Source organism: Rousettus aegyptiacus, unplaced genomic scaffold (genome assembly GCF_014176215.1).
Source record: "Rousettus aegyptiacus isolate mRouAeg1 unplaced genomic scaffold, mRouAeg1.p scaffold_m13_p_7, whole genome shotgun sequence".
NCBI classification, from domain to species: Eukaryota; Metazoa; Chordata; class Mammalia; order Chiroptera; family Pteropodidae; genus Rousettus; species Rousettus aegyptiacus.
In genome coordinates, this window is record NW_023416310.1 from 62,332,037 (window position 1) to 62,353,767 (window position 21,731).

The 21,731-nt window shown below is 38.7% G+C and overlaps 1 pseudogene; it reads left to right on the forward strand.

Annotated features, from left to right (window-relative positions):
• Positions 1–2,418: 2,418 nt before the first annotated feature.
• Positions 2,419–6,961, forward strand: LOC107504241 (annotated as a pseudogene).
• The last annotated feature ends 14,770 nt before the right edge of the window (positions 6,962–21,731 follow it).

The window sequence follows — 21,731 nt, forward strand, 5'->3', positions numbered from 1 at the left end:
AATAGGAAAATGTTATTCTACTGAGTTCTAGTCAAAAGAGAAGAGAATTTAACTTGCAATTAATTTATAGGTACCATATTGCAAATTCCTTGAGGCCAGGGACCAGGTTTCAATCTGGTTTTATCCCCCACAGCCCCTAGCTTGATACCATAAATGTATTTGGCACTCACTAAATGTTTGTTGAACTTAATTAATTTAGTATATCAACAAACCTCATGATTAAAACAAAGCCTTCCGGTCACCTGATGCAGTCAAAAACGGAGACTGCCAGACTATTTCAAGTGTGATTATTTTTTTCTTGATCATCTTTAATAGCATTAGACTAGTGCACCAATTTTTCTCAATGTGTTTGTGGATGTAATTAGGGGGAAAAAAATTAAATATTGCAATGCTGTTTAAAAGGATTTGCAGACTTCCATTGGAATGAAAGCCCCATTCCGTGAAACTCAGGAGGACTAGCCCATGAGCAGCACTTATGGGTGGCATTGTCTTCTGCCCCACAGTGGACAGAGATGCTGTCTTCATGATGCAGAGAAATGCTCAGGACACACTCAGTCCATTGGAAGGACGTTGTGTGGGAGTTTGGCTGGGTTCCTCTACTTTAGTTTGGTTAACCAGCCACTCTACCTCCTTATGAGAAGCTGGTGCAGTATGTTTTGCAGCAAATAAATGACTGACCTTGATTCTCCCTTCTAGGATAAACACTTCCACAGGAAGGCCAAGAGAAGTGCCTTTAGCACTGCTTAGCATCCCTTTCACCACAACTTTGGGATGCGGTGACCATGAGTGTCAGCTGGTCAATAACGGGCAGAGACCAGCTTAGCAGAGATGCACTGAAGCAGACAACCATACTGATATTGAAAGCATTCCACCCACCTTCAAATGTGGACAAAATCTCTCCAAGTCCAGGTCAAATCTCCCACCACCAATGTGCAGGGGCATGAGAGGAGGGTAACAGAAGGGCATCACAGGAGGCAGTAGCGGGCCCTGTGCGTCCTCTTTTTTGTAAAGTTGTGAAACATGTTTAAGGAGACGTTTCATTTTTTTAAATTATCTCTTTCTATTATAATAAAGCAACCTATGCTTTGTAAAATATATATATAAGCAAAACACTCATGCATGTAAGTGAATAAAATCACTTGTAATCTGCCACATGCAAATTAGCACTTGATAATTTTTATATGGATGCTACAGACATCTTTCTACATAATATAGTTGACTTCTATTAACTAATAACTAGCTCTCAACCATTTAAGAATTCTGAAATTCTACAGCATTAGAAAAAGGAGTGATCACTATACCTGGCATTTATATATACATATATTCTTTGATCCATTCATTCGATACATATTTTGAAGAACCTACTATGTTCTAAGAAATATTCTACAATCTCATGGTGCAAATAAAAGATGCCGTTCTTGTCCCTAAGCAGGTCAAAGTGAGAAAAGAAAGTAATTACAGTTCAGTGAATTATAGTTCTGTGAGTAGGTACATCTTGCTTAGCCAGAGACTGAGATTTTCAAAAGACATGATAAATGAACTCAGTATTGATGAGTAGGATGCAGTTAATAGAAAAATAAGTTAGGAGGAGGGAATTGGGATGCAAAAACATGGAGCTGAGAGTAAATATTGTGCATCTGAGGAACAGCCAGGTCATAAGAAGAGCTGAGCACAGGAGGCGGGAAACAAAGTAGGGGAGACGGAGGATGGATCACACTGAAACACACATGCCTTGTCAGGCATTTGACTCAGGAGGGTTCTGACAAGCCCATATTGGCATTTATTAACCCATTTCCCATTTAGGAACAAAAAGTGCATCTTGCTGCCAGTGTTAATTTAATTTTACATGAACACACTCTTTGAGGCTGAAGCAAAGAAAACTGTTCTTAGAGTTATTTCTAAACAGAACTTGTCTCTAATCCTAATGTAACTGAAATGTATACATAAATTGGATTTATCAAATAATCTTCAGCTAACAACTGTTCGGGAATGATGTTATCACACGTAGGAATGCTACGCATTCTAGAATTCAACATTTTCGGCGATTGAAATTATATTTTGGAAATGGAAATACCATGACTAAAAACAGAATGCTATTAACAGAATGATATCATTTGTTTCCAAAGACTATTGATATGCTAGAGTGATGCAAAAATAATAATAAAAGTGAGATATTTTGTGGCAAATTTGGGGGGTCAGGTTGGAACTCTAATCCATGAGTTATCTCAGAATAAATGCTACTGCCATAAGCGCCGCCAGTGAGTATTCTCAGAAGAAATGGAAAATGGGTTAAGGTTAGTCTGATCAGTGTCAAACAGAAACTAGGGGAAACCAGAAGTACAGACAGACAGCAATGAAAAACTTAGCTGAGCCCAGGTGGTGAAAAGCTCCTTAAGAGGACCCAGAACAGAGGGAATCATGCTGGGAGCAGTGAAGAGAAGGAAGAAACAAGAGGGAGACAAGCTAGAAGGGGTCGGGTCAGGCACGGAGACAATGGGTAGGACCCAGGGGTCAAGAGTCAGCCTTCTGGGGAAAATGATTAATAAGATTTTGGGGGCATGAAATCGGCCTAAGTGGATAACCCAAAGCAAACCAAGGAAAGGAAGTTGGAACTTAGTCCATGAATTAAGCTCTACGACAGGAATTAGTGAAAAAGCCAGGACCTGGTGGCTATGCAGGTGTCTGAGTCACAACCCAGAAAAAGTGGATACCAGGCAGACAGTAGCAGGACTATTTTCCCCATTCTCGACTTCACTGTTAAAATATCCACCTTCAGAAAATTTACTGTACATATACTATTTCCCCATGTTTTTTCTGTATTTTACTACTCACATTTCACCTAATTTCATCAAAGCTACTCTCTTCCTCTTTCACATACACACATGTGTACGCGCACGAGTGCGCGCACACACACGTATGCACAACTGTAAAGCTATCTTTTCCTTTCCCTATAGCTGCCAATTCTTACCTAGGTTTCATAGGAAATGATCTAAGTTTTGGAGACTTGATTAGAAACATTACCACTATACCTTGGTTAGGGCCTCACCATCTCCCATCCCCAGGGCCGCCACCTCCTCGCCATTGCGCACGCGTTCTGGGTTGGCCCGCTGGCTGTGAGGCGGAGCTAAAGTACAGGTTCTTTCCCCGGCTTCCATCCTTTTCTTCCCGCACCTGCCACTAATTGGGCCTGGGCTCTCACTAAGCCTCGTGGGTCGGTGCGATTGGCCAAGGCCTAGGAGCAAGGTGCGGTGGCTGCGGGGGACAGCCGCGTGGCGGTGACCACAGCCTGCTCCCGCGCCCCACAGCCTGCAGCCTTGCACGCGTCGGATCCGCGGAGACCTGCCAAGGGGCGGCAGCGGAGGTTTCAGCAAGCAGTCTTTCTCCGGGGTTGTGTAGAGCTGACATCCTGGAGTCCACCATGAATAAGCAGTTGGACCTTAGTGGGAAGTAATGAAGATGTTACTTATGATGAACGGATGCTAGTAATGCAACGAGCGTTCAGAGGAAATGATGAAGTAACAATAAAGGAGAAAGATGAACATGGTGATCTTATAACAATTTTTGATAGTTCTGACATTTCCTTTGCAATTCAGTATAGTAAGATAGTGAAACTGACATTATTTGTTAATGGCCAACCAAAACCCCCATGAACAAGTCAGATGAAATATCTCCATCGAGAACGGATAGAACTTCGAAACAAAGTGAGTCACTCGTTGGATAGTTTGGAACCACCTGGAGAAACTGGACCTTCCACCAATATTCCTGAAAATGATGCTGTGGATGGTAGGGAAGAAAAGCCCGCTGACTCTGATTCTTCTAGAAAACAGTCTCCTCAGGTTATAGCATCTAGTATGTCAGCTTTTGATCCTTTAAAAAAAAAGAAAAAGATGAAACCAATAAAAATGTCATGTCAGCGTTTGGCTTAACAGCCGATCAGGTTTAGGGCCACCCAATGCTCCTGTGGAAGATGGGTCTGGAACACCTGGAAGCATCGCTTCCTCCTCCGCAGCTCATCCCCCCGCAGTCCAGCCACAACAGCCGCCACGTGCCGGAGCTCAGCCACAAAGCACGCCAGATATTCCAACAGTAATAGTACATGCTACAGGCTGGTTATAGGACTCAGCTACCGCAGGCGCAAGCTCAGCCTACACAGCAGTATGGTAGTCAGTATTCACCGTGCTCTAGTCAGCAGACCGCGATCCCAGCAGCCTCAGCAGTTCCAGGGATATGACCAGCAACCAACTTTCCAGTCGCAGCTCCTGCCCCTTCTGGTCATCCTCAGCAGCTGCTGGCTCAACCGACACAGGAGTAGCAGGCGAGCAATTAACCTCCACACACTTATGATACTCAGACTTCTCAGCCTCCTGTTTATACTGTGGCCCCTGCCTCACAACACGGAGTAGCTCCAAACCAACCCAGGGCCTATCAACCAATACCAGGTTTTACTTCACCTCCTGGAAGTACCACGCCCTCTCCTCCAAGGGGGCCTAGCCCATACTAGGCAACCACCGCTCTCCCTCTGGTGGTGGCCACACTTGGCCTGGACCTGGTTATGAATAAAGGGACTCAGCTGTACTGATGAATATAGAAACGTGCTGTTTGCCTCTCAAAAGACTCCAACACTATTTTATTTTAATTTGTATTCAAAGTTCAGAAATTTAAAAAACAGAGCATTTCTCATATCGTTGTTGTTAATTGAAAGTACAATTTGCTAGAGCACAAACAAGACCAAAATGAAAGTCTTTTCTTCCCTTGCTTAAATGTGGCTTCGTAGTAATTTTGGAACGCTACTCTTATGCGTGTGTAAAGTGATTAACTCTCCAGCTTGCCTTGTCCAGGGGATATTAAAATGATAAGTTGAAGTTTAGCCATCTTACTTGGCTTTTTACTATTAACATGATGTACTAGAAGTAGATCCCTTTGAGACGACAACTAGATATTATTATGTAGCATTGATAGGTTAATAAAGTTGAATCTATTAAAAAAGGAAATATTACCATTAGACGTTTCCATTAGGAGCTACACACACACAACAATCTGTCTACAATCTCGTTTTTAAAATTAAACCTACATTTCCTCAAGCGTTAGCATTTTAGATCAAACTTTTAAAGGGGTTTCTTAGTTAATTTTACCACCTTATCATTTTTCTATGGGGTTTAATTTACTAGCATGGCGACCACACTGACATTTGGCTTATTACAGTATGTAGATTTTTTAGCCATACACTTGCCATAGGGTGAAAAGACTTATAGGTTAGATCTAGAACATAATCATTTTTGTAATACAATTCTTTGGAAAAATGTGTACTGAGAGCCCAAGTAACATACTTCAAATTAGCATGTAGAAGTTACCTACTCATAATTTGAAGTTTCCTGAATAGAGATATATGTAAATATATTGAGATAGAACTCTAGATATAAGACATAACTGTGTCATAGCTAAAGATAATGTTTCACAGCAGGGTAAATTAGCACATTTGTGATTTATCCATATGTTTAACATCACTTGCAAAAATCTAATCATTAGTTGAAGAAAACCTTATGTCTCAATCAGAAAAATTTCTATATGAACATTGTTTACTGAGCATAGATTCTTGAAACAAATGGCAAGATCCAAAAAGTCAAACAAGCTTGTGAATTCCAAACATAATTTCATTTGCTGAGGGCCACTTGTCAACAGTGTAGTATCTTTAACTAAATGAAATCTTACAAAAATTAGAAGAAAGTGTAATTAACCAAAGAACAAGCTAACTTGTTCTTTCCCACCACAGATTAATCTTAAGGCATAAAGAGTACAAGCAAGCAGGAATTTGGAAAAACATGTCCCAAAAGATATTCTGTAAAAGATTAGTGAGTGCCCCATAAAATGCTAACAGTTATTCTATTTAAAAAAAAAAAAATTAGTTGAGTAGGTTTGGGTATGCTGTGTGAATCACTGTTAAACAGCTTTTCTCCAGAACTTAGAGGCTTTACTATGCTGTCAGGTGTTGAGAATTTCTAAGGAGGAGACAGTTTGTTTGTGCCTTAGCAATTGGTAGTGGAACTTTGTATTTCAAGAGTCAGAGGGTCAAGGCTAAGATAGGAAGACCTTTAAAAATGGGTGAAAATACTGATCACTTCCAGCCCGAAATTGGTCCCAGGGTGTCCAGGTGTCCCGGGGTCATTCACCACAGCTTTGTCACAAATGTAAGTCTGAGAAACTAGGCACAGAGCAAGAAGTCACTATATCCATGCCTTTCAAACAAATTTAGGGGAAAGAGAAATAATTAAGAATATTTCACAGAACCACCATTTTAAAAAAGCATGGTGTTCCAGGAGGAGATGGGTGGGAACACAGGAGAGGGCAGGGAGGGGTCTCAGGATCACCAGAGTTACCTGGAGGGACCAAAGTAATGAGTCACTTCCCTCCACCCAGCTAATCTACTCTCTAAAAACTTAGCAACAAACTTTAATATCCTTGTGTCCTTGGCTGTCACAAAGGGATGGGCCAATTTAGCCACAACTGGGAAAATACCCTCAGACATCTCCCCCCCTCACACAATAATGGGTCCTTACCTCTGAAAGCTAGACTTGTATCACTCCACAATGATGGTGTTTTACATTTGGAATTAATATTTAATTCATTGATACCAGTCCTGAAAGCTGAAACTACTGTCGGAGTTGGCAAGGGGACTCTGAATTTATGTTTTAATTAGTTGGCCATTTCATCAAAAGGTAGACACGGTGTCTGTGGTTTCGAACTTTGAAATAAACCCTATATGAGGAAAAAAAAAAAAAGCCAGGCACATAGAGCTCATTCATGCACATGTTTACGGTTTCTCTACCTGTGAAAAGGAAAGATTTTGTGAAGGTGTATTCTGGGGAAAATTTACACAGGTTTCTTGTTCATCAAATTAAGCCAGCACATATATTGCTTCTCAGAATGTGAACTTGAGGGAGTTTTTTTTTCGTATGCAGGTTTTTCTGGATCGCTCAATGAAGATACCACACACGGGAAACAAAGTTTACAAAAGAAATTTCACATGGAACAATTTATTTAAGTATGTACACTCAAGCACTATGAATTAAACTGTAAGAGATGTTCCTTGTTGGAAAAGAAACCAGAAGCTGTTGCAAAAGTTACCAGGCAACCAGAACAGGTTTTCAATGCTTTCAGTAAGGATTCAGCAAAATCAATGAGATTATTCGTATTCAACCAAAATCTTGATTTCCTCAAACGAAAGCTGGAAAATAGGAGTTAACCATAGCTTTGCTTCTCCTCGGTCGAACCCTGGAATTGGCCGGTGCACAGCACACAGGGCTCCGTCTGCACTAGCCACACATTCAGCCTGTGGAGTGACAACCCTAGGGACAGATGTTACAGGGAAAGTAGAAGGTCATTAACGGTTTCATCCCCACCATTGTGAGCCGAAAGCCCATTCTTATGATGCACTCTGCTCTAAGAGGGCTAGAAAACCAGTATCTTTCATAGTAATGACTTCCAGTTTACAGCCTTCATTTGTTATATTTCCTCAATAGCTGTTGTGTTGAGATTAACTGCATAAATGGTCTGCAGCTGTCTGTTATGAATTAAGGGAGTTTAATCAAAGTATTTCTAATGTACAGCATAATGATAATACATGGGGGAAGTACTATTTAAGAGATAATGATGGCTTCAGAAGATCACTGTTGTAATGTTTAGTGCATATGCCTTCAGCATTGAATTTGTTGTTGTTCTGAATATGCTTAATGGGTCACTGAAAAGCTGCCTAATGCGGGATTGTTTGATGGGGCTGACAGAGCTGGAATTAGCCCATTGCTGTTTACTGCATACAGCCATTAAGATTAATTGCTGCCAGATAATTTTGACTGTTTTTATGTTCTGGAAAAAGTGTCACTAATGGGTTTATAAATTGGTTCACTATTACTAATAGTAAGGCCAGTGTAATGGGATAGAATGTCAGCTAATTCTAAAGATAAAGGTAAAAAAGTATACAGAACTATATGGCTTGCAAGTTTTAAGGGATACTGGTATCTAATAACAGACACACTGATATATGATTCTCATTAATGCTGTTTCCTGAGCTTTGGGTTGAACTTAATAGATGCTAATAAAGTCTTATTTGATGTCCCATTAAAAAGCTCAATCTTTTTGTACATTAAGGTCCAGTATTGTTTATCACATCTTTGATGACTAAAACTCGAATTCCAATTTGTTCCAAAACCAAGCTTTTCTGAGCCTCTTTACACCTATTTTTATTTTTATGTATGTGAAATATATACAAACAAACTAGAGAAGTATTAACAAAGTTCATGAGTTTGCAATTGTAACACACGGTGTCAGTTACCTAGAAAGTCCACAATTCGGGGACATTTATATCATGTGTGTCACACTGTTCTAGAAACAGTGTTTTGCCATTCTAAGTATTGTTGAGGGTCTGTTTGCAATTGAGTGCGATTTTGAACATAAAGGTAATTTAGCTTAGTGGTGATTAGAAAATCTTCACATACCTAAATCTTAACACATTATAAGGTTAAAAAAGTCTAAGCATATTTTTCTAAAGAAAGTTAAATGGATATAATTATTTTTAAGTGATGTGATTATTTTTTAAAATTTTATTTTATTAGTTTCAAGTATACAGTACATTGGTTAGACATTTATATAGTTTATGAAACGATCCCCCTGAGTGCTCTTTCTCTCTCTCCTCTGGCTCTCCACCTAACCATTACATCAATGCTTTCTGCATTCCCTATGCCATGTTCTTCAGCCCTGTGACCATCTAGCAACTACTAATTTATATTTCTTTAACCCAAAGTGAGGTGATATTTATTGATTATCCATGGGGTATTCCTAGCCATCACCAGGAACTAACCAGCGCAGCTTCCCACATGAGTTTATAAAAGTTGTTTAACATATAAATTCTGAGTTTTACCAGTTTGCCATAATCTATAATAAAATTCCTTGTGCAGAGTTTCAAATGTATTCTTTATTTCTAAGCGTGCTAAAAATCAATGGAAAAAATATGAACCAGACAGACAGACAATGAATATTTAACCATGAAGAAGAAACCAATAATTTATGAGTAGCGAAGTCGTTCTCTCCTCAAGGATGAATAGTGTAAATTATGAAGTATTTCTTTGGTTAAGTCAAAGCATATTTATATCTTTCAACTTTTTTTATGTTGCACTTAAAAGTTTTGCATTTAAAAATACCTGAACTCTTAAAGTATATATAACAGACTACATGATGGATTTTTTTTTCTTAATGACAACATTGGTGGAAGAGAAAATATTATTCTCTATGGAGTGAAAGTTAATGTAAGCTTTAAGAAAGCCATTCTGCTATCTTTAAAACCTTGTTCTAGAGTGACAAGAGGTCAGATGCTGAATTGGGCAAATGTTTTTCATAGTTGCAATATCTAATGTAGGTTCAATATTTAACAAAAAACAATGTGTACTGCCTAAAAAAAAAAAAAAAGTGGTGTGGGTGGTGTTTTTGAGATGCTACCTGGTGTAGGATCTACCCGTCAAGCTGCCCACTTATATGACTCTGGATCCTGGAAAACAGGTGAGTGGCCTATTGCCTCCCTCAGGTTGCTGCCCAAGCCCTTGCTGAAATAGGAAAGTAACCAGATTCCTTCAGTAGCATTTTAGAACACAAAGTGCTGCCTTGTAAACTTTTAATTGTAACCAGTCATTTATCCTGCCTAAATATAAAGACATGTTTCCACAGAAGAATGCTCTAATTACATCACCTATCTCAGTTTGCCACCTCTGGATGGTCCCCTCACTCCCTCCTAGAGCAGGAAATATCACTGAGCCTCTTTACCAACATATGCTGCAGTCCTCAGAATTGGGACGATGTTTGAAGACGTCATTGTTGTTACGAATTGGGAAAAAAGAGTTAGACTTAAGTTTCTCCCATCTCTTGTCTCTTTTAGGCCCAAGAATGCTGTTCCTTGGGCCACCTTTTCAAAAACAACAATAACAACCAAGCCCCCAGTGTGAACCTAGATATTGCCTCACCTCTTAGATGTTTTGCATCTGTTGGTCTGAAACTGAAAAACAACCCTTATTATAATCAGTTGAGAAACATAGAGGAAACCTAGTATTTTAAAACTCTTTCTATTCCCGTTCAGCGTAAATGGAAATGGAGCAGCTTAAAAAGGAGACGCAGAGTGATGACCATGATAGGAGGGAGAATGAAAATTGCTCTCTAAAGTGATGTGCATAGTTGTGGTCTGGGCCAGCAGCCTTTCCCAGATCTAATGATTGGAAAAAATGCTGCTTAGTTTCAGCTTCAGGCAAATCCCAGAGCTTTTAACTCTGACCACACCTGTCGACCTAGAGGAAAGTTGTACCAGCAGGTACTTTAGGACTATTTGCAATGTGGGGATTTAACAAGAAACCTGAAACTGTAGGCGCACAATTACTGCTGCTGGGAAGTAGCTGCATTTGCAGCATCCCCTTGACATCTGCTTCATTTCAATAATTTCCAGCCATTGAACCTCTGTCTGAATGAGCATTAGGAAGCAGAGGCATGTTTGGTTACTAATTTGAGTCTCTCTCTCCCCACTCTCTCCAGTTTGAATTTTATGCATGTGAAAGGGCTCCGTTGATGATTTTGATGTCTGCAGCATTCTACCCATATGATCGGACACAGTCTCACAATCTCCATATACATTATATCAAGAGGAAGGGTCGCCCTGGTATGTGTCCTCCTTTTCCTTTTGTCGTTTGGCATCAACTGAGTGGTACAAACATTTCTCTGTTAAGAACTGAGCTAAGACTAAAAGCTTCACTTCACACTAGCCTGTACAGAGGTCATCTGAAGTCTCTACCAGGTGAGGTTATTCAGTTATTAAGAACATCAGTTATTATAAACCTGGATTTGAAACTGACCTACTGGACCACCCTATGCTAAGAACAAATGATCCGAAATTGGTGTGTCACAGGACATGATGAGTTGCTCTAACTTGACTGGGAAGCATATACTATCTCACCCGTGGGTGAGACCTGCCTTGCTCTCTATCAGCTTTGTCAATGCTCACAGGGAAATGTCTTGGGAGACAAGCTAGTAGGAGTGAATCGGACACACCTACCAGACTAGGACTCTTAAGACTTGCTCGTGCAGTCCCTCATCCCCATCCACTAGATGCTTTGTCTCATAGTGTCAGTCAGTGTGGTTGGTGCATTCAGAAGAATTTTGAATATTCAGAGTTGGCCTGATTTACTAATGTATATTCACTAATGTCAGAGATCTGTATACGTGATTCCTGAGCTTATTACAGGAATAAGTTTCTCCTATGCTACTGGGCATATCCTTCGTGTCTCCTTTTCCAGACTACTGACTCAATTTAAGATTACATCCTCTGCTCCTTTGCTTTCATTGCATTTGCCCTGTAAAACTCATTCCCTTCACATTTTAGCACATCTAGAGACATGGGGGGCATTCCAAGACTGGAATGTTAGATGTCGTTTCCTTAACGTGATTCACTCTTTGATCTGTGAAACTCCCTAGCATCCTGCTATGGTTATTGGGATCCAGGGATGGCACGCTGGAGTCTGCTTAAGTATTAATTGTCTGGCGTTGAATGATTTTCTCTCGACCACATTCAGGCTGCTACCTCTGCAGTACGGTATGCAGTGCCTCACTGCATCACGGAGGAAAGAAATGGTAAATCAAGTAGCTTTTAAAACTGCCCATTGAACTCAAATCATTAAATAGTTCCATAAGAAATTCATAAGCAGAGACAAGTAAAAAGATTAAAATGCTACAAATTGTATGGGAGGGGGTAGGGAGGGAGTATACACCTATTTTGCCCTTTGTTCTGGCCACAAAGCACCCACAGCCATACATGATTCTGCCCACTGCTTAACAATAAGTACCTGAAAGGAAGCATGACCCCTGAGTGCCCCCAAAAGGAGGATTATTGTAATAGCATTTAACTCATCTCCAGGAACTGGTTTAAAACACCTGTGTATCTATCACTCAAGGTACACTTGTCCCAGTGAGGTATTAAAGTTTGTTTCTTTCTTTGCTTCTTGCCCTTTCCACCTTGGTATTTCCCACTCAACACCCCTCCTCTCCAGCAGCATGAAAGTAAGGAAAGAATGATGTTTACTTTGCATATGTGGTATTTTGCTCTCATTCACCCCGAAATGCTAAGAAAGTTCTATACACACCTGGTCACTGGTACTTTTCTCTATTATTACTCTTTGTCATTTTATTCTATTTCTTTGGCAGTTGTTCATCCAAAGTATCCTCATTTTCTCTGTTTCTACCTGCAAACTTCATGAAAGCTAGTGCAGTTCTGTTTTGAAACCACTGTATCTCAGTAAAAAGAAAGTGTCTGGCCCCAAAGTAGTGCTCTCCCTGGTTACCCAAGGCTGTGTAACAAGTGCCTCCAAAATACAGTTATTAAAAGCAACAACAATTACCTTCTTATCCCATGCAGTATTTGTGGGTTAGGAATTAGGCTATTTGCTGACCCGCAGTCTCAGAAGTTCTGCCTCACAGTCTCTTGTGCAGGTGCTGCAGATGTAACAGCTCTGGACTCCCTGGGCATCTTTCTTTCTTATGTAATCTCGGGACCCCTCAATGTGGTTTCTCGTTACCTGGCTGGTTGGGCTTCCTTAAAGCATGGCTACCTTGGGCAAGGAGGATTACTTATATAACAAAAGAAGACTTCAAGCCTGAGAGGCCCAGCAGCAAGGCAGAAACCAGGGATCTTTTTTCTGACCGAGGCTTGGGAGTCACACACATTGTTTCCACAGCTTTCTCTTAGATACAATTGACTCCAAAGTTTATTCAGATTCTAGGAGAGGAAAAATGGACTCTGCTTCCTATTGGGAGTGTGAGAAGGTTCTAGAAGAGCACTGGGCCCTGGAAATAACGTTGCAGACACCTTTGAAAACTGTTATCTGCCCCAGAGAGCACCCAAACATTGTCTGTGAAAGAAGAAAATAAAAGCCTTCCAATGATTTCTCCGTCTCTCCTACCAGAGAGCCCCTCTGACTTCAATTTTCAAAGAACTGTATGTTCATTCCAATAGTTCAAGATCTCCACTGGAAGCTGAATTCTATCCTATTTGTGAATGGTCCCCTCTATTCTACCAAATCAATTCCTTTATAGATTATCTTCACTAAACATTGGTTCTCAATGTTTTCTCTCTCTGATTTCTCTATATTCTCACCTACCAAAAAGATTCTGTTGAGCTTAGGTTTCTGCTGTTTGTCTTAAGAATGAGTATCGAAAATTCAAAAAAACTTCATCATTCACACCTCAGCAGTCACATCCCGCCCCACCCCCACCCTAATGAAAATCACTTCCTTTAAGATTTTATGAATTTCTTCTTCATTCCACATTTTCAGAATTATGTTTTCATGTTTTTTAAACCCCAAGACATATAATTTATAATCAACTCTTCATGTCTCCATAAGCTAACTAAATGTGAATAATTAATTCATGATTTATCATAACTGTACTAAACTATTTTCTACAAAAATTTCTCTGATTTATCCACTTTTCAAAGAAGACTGCTGAGTAAGAATTGTTCAATTTCTTGCACACCCAAGTTCACATTAGCAAGAGTCAAAAAATAGAAGCTACCCAAGTGTCCGTCAATGTATGAATAGATAAACCAAATGTGCTATATACACACAATGGAATATTATTCAGCCTTGAAAAAAAAGGTGATTGTAACTCATGCTACAAGATGGATGAAATTCAAGGACATTATGCTAAGTGAAATAAATGTCAAAGACAAATACTATATGATTCCACTTACACAAGGTATGTAAAGTAGTCAAGTTCATAGAGATGGAAGATAGGATGGTGGATGCCAGGAGCTGAGGTGGAGGAAATAGGGAATGATGTCTAATGAGTACAGAATTTTAGTTTTACAATATGAAAAGTGGTCTTGAGATGGATGGTGGTGAAAGTTTCACAGCAACGTGAATGTACTTACCGCTTCTAGCAAGATGGTGAATTTTGTTACATGTAATCTAACATAATTAATTTTTTTAATTGTTCAACTCCTTTAAATGTGCCTATTCAAAAGTTGTAAACCATATTTTCATCTCAGCTTCTGCTCCTGGGAAAATCCGCTGACACCTGTCAACTCTCTGTTTCAGGTACAATTTGGCTAAAAATTACCCATCACATAAGCAGAACCCGTCTATTTAACAAAAAGGTCATCTAAAACCAAGTGGGTGACTCTTAGCACCTTTAGATAAGGATGTGGATGCAAGTGATTGATTCAGGAGTATTAACCAGTTGGAAGAACTGGTCGGATCATGGGGAAGTGGTGAAAGTTAATACAGGGTGTGCTTGAGAACAGGAGAATGCTAAGGGTATTTGAGCTCGGGTCTGTTAGAGAGTTCTGGGATTCTATGTAGAATATGCTTCAGAGTTGTCCCTTTTATTCCTCTGCTCCTTCATGCTATTGCCGATATCTGGAGAATCCCTCTCTCTAGATTTAGTTCTCTGCATTTCCAACACATTTGTAGCCAGTTTCTTTTATTAACACCCTCTATTTGAAATACCTAGAATGGGAAGGAGTTAGTGCCAACCACAGATATCTTCAGAGATGCCGATCATCACATCAATAACCCCCTGAACCACTGATGGTATCCATCTTCCTCTGCACATCATATAATGAGAGAAAATTATCTACTTAATTGCTTTATTTATTTAATCTGCCATGATGGGGATTTTATTTTACACATAAAGAATCCAAAAAGTCATCTAAAGAAAGTCAGCCTAAATTGTTTACTTTACTTCATTCGATCATTCCTTTCCACTTATTTATTATTCATTTGCTTGTTTATTTTTAGCATCAAGTGTCATAAACTGGCTTCGTCCAGTTCCTTCACTGGACAAGTGTTTGCTTCCTAATGCATCATATACTGCCCATCACGGAGTCTAAACTGAAAGTGAGGCAGACGTCTAACAAGTTTATTTCTGCTTTTACTTCTTTTTGAAACTAACTGGGTTGTTCCGTTCCATGTAACTCCACACTCTCCTGTACCCAGGGCATGCATGTTCAGTCACTGGAGTGCAAGAGCCTACTCAAGCCACACAAGCACATTTAAGGCTTGTATCACATTGACTAACATCCCATTGGCCATTGTAAGTCATATGACTACGCCACATGCAAATGAGGCTAAAAAGTATTTCTGCCTACAGGGGAGCAGCAAAGGAGTGATAAAAATAATTCTCAAACTTTTACATGCATCAGAATACCTCAGTTTTGTTAAACCAGTTCATAAGGCCCTATCCGTAGAGTTTCTGCTTTGAACTTGATAATTTGATTTTCTGACAAATTCTCTGACAATCCTGATGCTACTTGTCCAGAGACCATGCTTTGAGGATCACTGATCTAAACTATCACAGCAGGTACCATGTAGCATCTAAGAGAAGGTGGGGGACAAGAGAATGTGAAGCGCAAAAGGAATGAAAAACGAAAATGATGAAAGTCTTGTGAAGAGTCTGTGAGAAAACACAAAGGGATCTTGATCTAATTTCCCAACAGAAGGGCAGCTAAAGGAGAAGCAAATAACAGTCTTCGAGTATGCACTGGGATATGAGCAGTTGTTTTTCTGAGGACAGGAAAGGAGTTACAATGTGCCAATAGAGACTCAAGGTAACTGTGAGTAAGAACAACTCATCTACAAGGCTGGAAACATGGCATGTTCACTAAGGGGTATTAGAGAACCAAAAAGAGAATATTTAAAGCATAAATCATTTCCTTCCTGTAATTATTTGATTTCTGTCCTACACTGCAACACAGAATTGTCTATAAGGACCATTTTGGCCCTGTACTTCTAATACGAGGATGAGAGGAACAATAGAAGGAAGAGGGTAGAGGTAGAGAGAGACCTTGAGGAAAAACTGCCTTCTTCATTTGTAAGTGCATTCAAAGACGCCACCAATAGATTTTTTTGTCATAAAAGCAAACATTTTCTAATTGTGCTGTCATCCTTAGTGTAGGGCAAACCTCTCCCCATCAGGAAGGTGACCTTTGAGGGAAAGACTGAAAATAGCATAACGAAAGCCAGAAAAAAACTGCCATTTTTTTGTGGTTGTTGTTGTTGTTGCTGCTGTTTTTTGATTAGCTAATTCTTTTAATCTTTCCGAGTTTCAGGTTTTTGTTTGCAAAATGAGGAAAATACTATCAATAACACTGGGGTATTGCAAGGATCCAAAGAGCTAGTAAATGAGAAATTGCTTTACAAACCATAATGTGCTATCGGAATGCTGCCTTCATAGTGATCTGAGAATGGTAGCAGCCATCCGTCACAGGTTGCTGTGCTTCTCCAGTTGGAATTTCAAGCCTTAGGAGGAGGATTGTTTTTTGTTTTAGACTTCAGATAATGAGATTTCAGTTCATTGAACTCTCAGTTAAGGCATATTATGAACATCAGTAGGTGCAAGTCTCTTCTCTTGTCTTATTTTATGATTTTCTCTTTAACCCCATTCTCAATCCAATCCTCCCTTCCTCACCCCACAATATATCTCTGATATATGTAAATCTTTGAAATATATGGGGTTTTTTTTGTGCATGATATAATGCTTTAGACCTCCCTCTGTTTCACTCAACATTGTGTGTGGTTTTTCCCCCACTCTATCCATTTAGTGTTATACACCTCTAGTGACTGCCATACCAGTAATCCTTTATTAACTAGATTCCTTACATAGGTAATAAAGTTTCTTTTTATTTTGTCAATTAAGTATGTAAGACAAACAGATGTCTCCCATTTACTCTTCCTATCATTTCACCAAAAATGGTATTTTAACACCAAAATATTCTAAAGGATAGACTCTTAAGCTGAAGAGTAGCATTTATGTTGAACACATCTAGATCATCTAGAAAACTCATTCATTGTTCTTGTTTGTGGACTAGTGAAGTTTTATCACAGGCTGTAAATGTGAAAACATCGGAGCTCGGCAAAAGTGATCTGAAACGTGCCATATAGTCATAGTTTAGACTCTGTGGGCTCAGCGCTGGCTTCATGGCTTCATGGACACCTGTTCAGTTACACAAAGCCCCACACTTAGAAGAGCCCTACGCTTGGTTTAATGTTCTGATGTCACCGTTTTTAAATTCTTAATTTATGAACAAGAGGCCCTATTTCATTTTGCTTTGGGCCAGAGCAACATGGAAAACAGAAGTACATTCTTAAAAGTGGGAATTAACTAATGCGAATTCCTAATATCTTCCAGCCCTTTTTAGGACATATGGATGATGAATTAGGGCTTATCGAAAAGAAGCACTCAGTCATCCATTAGGAAGGCTTTGCGTTCCCTCAGTGATGAGATCTACATAGATGGTTCTTCCGGCTACATTCAGGGTACTGAGTTTTGCTTTGGAAAACGTGATTGATGTGGCTGTGTCTCCATGCACACATCATTAGTCTGTGGCGGGCAAGCTCAGATGGTCGGAGCTTTGTGCTAATGAGGCGAAGGTTAGAGGTTCAGTGCCCATGTGGGCCACTTAGCTTTTGTCTCATTCATGTCCCCAGACTACTCCCAACACAGGCCACCTGTCTCAAAAATGTATGTCTATGGTCAGAAGGAGGAGCCATGTTAAAGGGGCTGGATAAATTGCTGAAAATCTATCGTAACTCTGTGAAATAAAACCTCTAGAAGTTCCTGGTGGTTGATGAGGAAACACACATTTATTTTAAAAGGACAGCAAGCATAAACCTCAAAAATGCATGGTCTGTGGATTTTGTGAATAACTGTTTTATATATCTTTGGAAAATATGTAATCGAATGAGAATCTATTGTACAAAACAATGATGAAGTGCCCTACTCTTTAAATAAACCAACTATAGATATTAACTTACATGCAGAAGGGTGAACTTTCACTTTGCAGAAAATTCGCTTTACAAAAAGCAACCACAGATGTTCTTGAATTATTTAATTGGCAAAACCTTGATTAAATGTTATTGAAATAATAGTTGAACTGAATAAAAATTTCGGCCTTATATTTCTTTTATAAGGCAAAGCATATGTTTGATCCAAACTGTTCTTACTCATTTCGGGCAGAGACACTACAATCCAACACAAGCCAGAGGTCAGAAAATTATTTTCAGATCCTCCCTGACCCACAAACTTTTCTTCTCCTGGAGCCTCGCGAAGCCAAGTGGTGGTGTTTTAGCTCCTTAACAGCTGTCATATCTGCCCCTTCCCCATTCTCATCACCATCACTCAGCTCAAACACTGTTAATTTCCTTACTGGACCCTTAGATCACACAGCTAACTAGTCTTCCACCCTTCCCCAACATCGAAGATGAGTTATGAAGGTGAACTCTAGGGTCTGGCCACCGTGTTCAAAAAGCAAATTTACCATTTACTAGCTATGTGACTTTTAGCCTGTGCCTCAGTTTTTTTTTTTTTCTTACCTATAAACTGGGGACAATAACTGCCTTGGGGAATTGTGATGATGGAAATCATTTAATTTATAAAATGCTTTTCAATAATTCCCTGGAACATAGTTGCACTTAATAAATGTCAAGTGCAATTATTATTTGTTATTATTAATTATCATCACATTTCTATACCTATAGCATGGAGTTGGTAGGCAGACTAGGTTTAAATCTTACTGTAAGACTTTGTAATTAAGTTGCCTTAGACAAGTTACCTACCCCTTTATTGGGTTTCCTCTTCAGCAAAAAGGTTTACCCACTTGAAATTAGTGATTGTACGCACATCATAGGGTTTGGTGAGGATCACATTAGATACTGCAGGAAAGTGCTCAGAACAATGCCTACCACATTTTAAATGCTTGGCAAATGTGGACAAGTGCATAACTGCAGAATCACTGATAAAAAGCAACGTTTACATCACTCCCTTGCTTAAAATCATGTAATAGCTCCTCATAGAATATAGCCATTCTTTCCAACTTTTCAGAATAAACTCTTTCTTTTTAACATAAAAAGCTTTCAATGGCCATCACACAGCAACTCTAAATACTCCAAATACCTGTGTGAAACTTCAGCAGTATGGCAGATCCAGATGATATGGAGAGATGCCCCCCTGATATAAACATGTTAAAAAGATTCAGTAAGTTCTAGTACTTAGGGAAATTCTAAAAGCAAGAGGAGCTTTCCAAGTATGAGAAACTGGGAGGTCATGCAAAGCCAGAGAAGATTTCATCACTGCTCATTGGAGTATAGTTCTCAGTACAGACCTAGGACTTGGGGCCGAGACTTCACCACCCACACTGGGACAGGTGACAAAACTTCTTAGGTGAAGAGCTGGAATAAGTAATTTTTTTTTTAATCCTGGAATTGTGAAAGGCTACCAAGGGCATGAAAAAATCATTAAAAACTCTATTTACCAGCCTGGAGAAATATCAGTGCAACTTGTCATCTGCCTTCAGTTATAGGGGAGAAAAGATCTACAAAATATCAAAACTCCGGAGTTTTGCCATTAGTGTATGTGAGAAACTAACATAAAATTTTTACCTATAATATGAAATCCCAAGAAAGATGAAGGAGTAAAAGGAAAAACTAATTTGGAGGGATAATTACAAAACCCAGGGGACATATGGACCTGGCCTCCTAAAAGAAAAAAGAAAGTAATACTCTACATATAGAATGAGGACCTCGATAACTAAATATAAAAAAAGACTAGAAAAGAAGTGCGTTGAAAAATGAAGAATTTTATAAGATATATATCATAACCAAAAACAAAAGTTATAAAAAAGCAAGCATTTTTAATATATTTTTTAAACTTCTAGAACCTACAATTGTGTTCATTAGTATGTTTTAAAACAGTAGATGTGTTAGACAGCATATTAGATAAGGCTCACAAAAGGATAAATGAACTGGAAAACGAATTTGGGAAAACCACTCGGCATGCAGCAAAAAATAAATAATAAAGATATAAAATTAAAAGGGAGTTAAACAACAGAGATAATACCCCATATTCACCTAATAAGGACTCCATCAATTAACAAATCAAGAGAATATTTGAAGGGAAAGTAATTGATAATTCTCCAAAATTAAAGAAAACCATAAGGCCTCAAATTATAGAAATGCCCCAATTCCCGAGTAAGTAAAAACAAATTCACACCTAAACCCATGTGGTTAAGGTTAGAAAACATCAAAACAAAGAAAAACCTTTAATGCAACTAGAAGAGAAAGAGACCTCGCCCACAAAGGGGACACAGTTTGCCAACTGCAGGCATCTCATCATCTACAGTAAAGACTTGGAGGAAAGTAGAATAATCTGTTGACCAAAAAGCCATTAAACTACAATTTAAAAGTGAAAGTACAATAAAGATATTTTTAGATAGCTATTTAAAGAGTATAGCATTCAATGACTCTTACTCAAGAAATATTAAAGAAGAAATTTAAAAGAAATGGAATGCAGAAAAAAGTAAATTATAAGAACCAGTGATAATTTTAAAAATTGGCAAATATCAAAAAGTAAGCATAAATAAATAAACCGACATTATAAAATATAAAATATATACCTAAATTGAAAAGTTTAAAAAGAGATTCGAAATATTAACCAACATTAACTTGGAAGCTAGGAGACAGGGTGAAAGCGAAAATGTTCTGCTTCTCTGAGAGAGAGCAGAAACATTAATAAACTTAGGCTTTTTTACATCAGAAATGCTTATTAAAGAACAGGGTATTGCAAGACCAGGTTTTCTGGGATCTGAAACTTTCCAATCCAGAAAGGAGGCGAGAGGTATGAAATAAAGAAATGACTTCAAACTAATAAATTCAAAGAATAGAAAAATAAGCACAGAAAAATTATTGAAAATAGAAAACAGCAGTATAAAATATCCAAATAAACAATTAAAATTTTAAAAATTAATGACTTGAGAAGTTAGAAATATTTTAAAAAGAAAAAGAAAGAATAAATCCAAAGGAAATGGAAAGAAAAGACAAAAATATAACAGATGTTGATGAAATAGGAAGCAGAAGAGTTTACGAAGCTTCAAGTATAAACAACATATTCTTCTTCTCTCTAAGCATATAAATTCTCACATTGTCTTTGAATCAACCTACCATAGAAGTCATTTCCACTTGGTGATCATTTCAGATCTCAAATGGCTCCAGAATCCTGAGGGCTATCTTTATCTTCTGATGGGACTCTGAATAATCAGGTATACTGCTTTACACTGGCAGTAAGAATGTGGAAGTCACAGCTGTGTAGAGGATATGTTTTCAATGCCTACCCAGCAAGGTTGTATCTTACATGTACCCAGAAGAGAGGCCTGGCACTTAAATAATTAATTCTCGATGAAAAAGAGGAGACTATCTAGTTCACACTTTCATTTCTTCTTCATTTTCTTTTATTTTCTCTTTATTTCCTTTGTCTTGTCTTTAATTAGATGAAGATAGATGATAGATGATAGAAGATAGATAGATAGATAGATAGATAGATAGATAGATAGATAGATAGATGATAGATAGATAATAGATAAATAGATAGATGATAGATAGATAGACAGATGATAGACAGGTAATAAATAGGTAGATAGAAAGAAATATAGAATTATAAATCTCAGTTTGGCTCTAAAACCTCTTAAATAATCACAGCTATACCTTCAAACTAGTCCACATCTGAAGTGCCTCCAAAAGTTGACAGCTTACTCCACTCCGAACTCCACAACAGAGACACATCTTGGGAGAGGGCATCTCGTTCACTGCCTCCTCCTTCTGGCCAGAGGATGAGGTCAGCCCCCAGCGACCACAAGCCAATTTTCTTAACGTGTACCCAGCACG